A 2,747-nucleotide genomic window follows, 5' to 3' on the forward strand; every position below is an offset into this window, starting at 1 on the left:
CGACTCCCAGAAAGACCTGGTATTTCCAGGCGCAGTCCCTCACCCTCTCCACGTTTCTACGCCCACTTTCCCCCTCACATGAGGGGCCCCAGGAAGAGAAGCAGAAGCTCTTTCTTCCCCTAAACATGCGTCCATGTTTTCTTGCTCCTGCTGAAGGGTCCGGAGCTTCCTCATGATGTCACAACTAGTTGCTATGGAGACCAGGTTGCTGTGAATGTCAGCCTGGGTCCGTGAGGAGCGCAGTGATTAGCATCCCAGCTGGGCCCAGGGCGAGAGGAAATGAGGCACCCCGGGAGGCCTCATAAACACCTCTCCCTGCGCCCCAAACACAGACCCACACAACGGAGCCGCCAGCCACACACGCACATCCCACACAGTCCCCTGGCCCAGCCTGCCGGGCTGAGATCCGGCCACACATGTTTGGAGACGAACAACCCGACAGCCAGGAGCAGGGCGGCCATAGTCAACGTCAGCCTTGCTGCCCTTCCACTCCCTCTGGGAGAGAGGTGCTGCTCACAGGTGGTGGTGGCACCCTGAGCGTCTCCATAGCAACACTGAGGTCAGGCCTCACTGGGGTGACCTCAGTCTGGGGCCACTCGCTTCAGGCTGGGCTGTCATCACCAACAGGAGGAATGGAAAAGCTATGAGACATCTCTCCAGGAAAAAAACAGATCTGCCCTCCTAGAGTGAGGGCCCTGGTTGCGTCCCTCCCAGGCCTCCTCTGGCTGAAAGAAGGAGAAGGCTGTGGCCTGAGGCTTGGTTTTCCACTGGACACAGCGGGAGCCACAGGACGTAGCTTTCTGGCCTCCGAAAACAGCAGGCTGGCTCTGTCACCCGCTGCTGGGCATAGGTCCCTAGCAGGGAGTTCTGACCCTCTGACCCTGGGCTTGGGGAATGTCTTCTGAAGAGATGGGCAGAAGCAGGGGAGCCCCTCTGGCCTTCTCTGGACCCCAGGGGGACCCTCCCTTGAGCCCCGGCTGGGCCCTGCACCCTCCCAGGACAGCCTCTGGCTGCCCCTGCTGCTGGTCCGCCGGCTGCCTGCCCGCCTCCTCCTGGACCAGGCCCTTCTCCCGTTCAGGTGCTGGCTGGACATCGGCTTGTTTGGGAAGGCTCTTTGGTGGGACTCACACCTTTCTCTGCTAGACCGTCTAAGGAAATAGTTACTCTTCACCTTGACCCCAGAGCCGGGGCCCTTCGTTGGGCTGATGGGCAGTCTGGGAGGGGGGAGAGAAGCCACGAGCAGTGGTGGAGGCAAAGCCTGGCGCCACCCCTTCCCCGGAGAACAGTGCTGGCACATCCTCTCCCTGTGACTCTTGTTTGCTCAGAGCTGCTGTGAGGATCAAATGGCACCATCGCTGTTCACACCCTTCTTCCCCTGCCTGGGCCCCGATGCCACCTCCTGTCCCAGAGGCCCTGTACCTGTGCTCTGCACACCTGTTGTGTCCCCTGTTGCTTCACCTGGGCCCCCAAGGCGGCGGTTTTCCTACACTTGGCTTTTGCCAGCTCAGTGAATGTGCCTCTCTCGCCAGTCCTGATCCCTTTCCTCCCGGCCCTTCCGGCGAGGGGGGCCCCCAAAGCCCATGCCTGGCCTGCTCTGTGGGAGGGTCTGTGATGGATGCTTTGCAGCCATTGTTCTTTTAAAGATTTTATTCATTTACTTTTTAAAAGATTTTTAAAAATTATTTTACTGTTCAATTACAGTTGTCTGCATTTATCTCCCACCACTCCCCCCCAAATATGGAACACTGCACGAATTTGCGTGTCGTCCTTGTGCAGGGGCTGTGCTAATCTTCTGTGTATCGTTCCAGTGTTAGTGTAGGTGCTGCCAAAGCAAGCACTACAGATTTTATTTATTCTTAGAGAGAGGGGAAGGCAAGGAGAGAAACCTCAGCCAGCTGCCTCCTGCACGCGCCCCCGGCCAGGGACCAGGTCTGCAGCCCAGGCGTGTACCCTGACCAGGAATCAAACTGGCGGACTTTTGCTTTATGGGGCAACGTCCAACCAACTGAGCCCACCGGTCAGGGCACACAGCCGTTATTTATGGAATTCTCACCACAAACCTGTCGGAGAAGTAGCACTAGTCCCATTTCAAGGATTTTTTTTTAAATAGAGACTTACAGGAGTAAAATGATGTACCCAAGGTCACCCAGTAACCACAGCAGCCCTTTAGGAAGCATTTCCCTGTGTTGAAATGCACACTACAATATCCTGCCCACATTGTCTCAGTGTGGAGTATGGAAGTTAGTTAAAAGCATGAACTCTAGGGCCAGCCTTCCTGGGTTTGATTCCTGCCTTTTAAAAGCTGTGTGTAATGTTATATGTTCATTTTATTTCCATTGTTTAAAAAGCTGTGTTACCTTGGGTAAGTTACTTAACCTCTCTGTGCCTCAGCGTCTTCATCTGTAGAATAAGATAGTCACAGTGCTTCCCTCATCAGGTTCTTATTAGGATTAAATCAAGAATAAATAGTTTACAAAACTACCAGGAATGAAGTAAGTGCTATATAAGTAATATTCGCTGAAGATAAAAAGAAAGACAGGGGAGGTAGGGCTGGGAGTGAATGAAGAAAGCCTCGAATCATTTTTGGGTAGAGTACTACTGTTGGTTGCACCGTAGGGGGTAAACAGACTCAGAGAGGTCAGTGAACATACCTGAGGTCACACAGCTGTGTGTGGCAGGGCTGGGACTAGCCCAGGGTCCTGGGACCCAAAGCTGTGCTGGTTCTGCCCTGCAGTCCCCCTGCTGGA

General features: G+C 54.5%; 1 non-coding gene across 1 annotated transcript; it reads right to left on the bottom strand.

Moving 5' to 3' along the window:
- Positions 1–1,731: 1,731 nt before the first annotated feature.
- LOC114501086 lies at positions 1,732–1,838 on the bottom strand. Its single transcript, XR_003684860.1, has one exon. It is a non-coding gene; the product is annotated as a U6 spliceosomal RNA (small nuclear RNA).
- Positions 1,839–2,747: the final 909 nt, after the last annotated feature.

Source organism: Phyllostomus discolor, chromosome 6 (assembly GCF_004126475.2).
Source record: "Phyllostomus discolor isolate MPI-MPIP mPhyDis1 chromosome 6, mPhyDis1.pri.v3, whole genome shotgun sequence".
NCBI classification, from domain to species: domain Eukaryota; kingdom Metazoa; phylum Chordata; class Mammalia; order Chiroptera; family Phyllostomidae; genus Phyllostomus; species Phyllostomus discolor.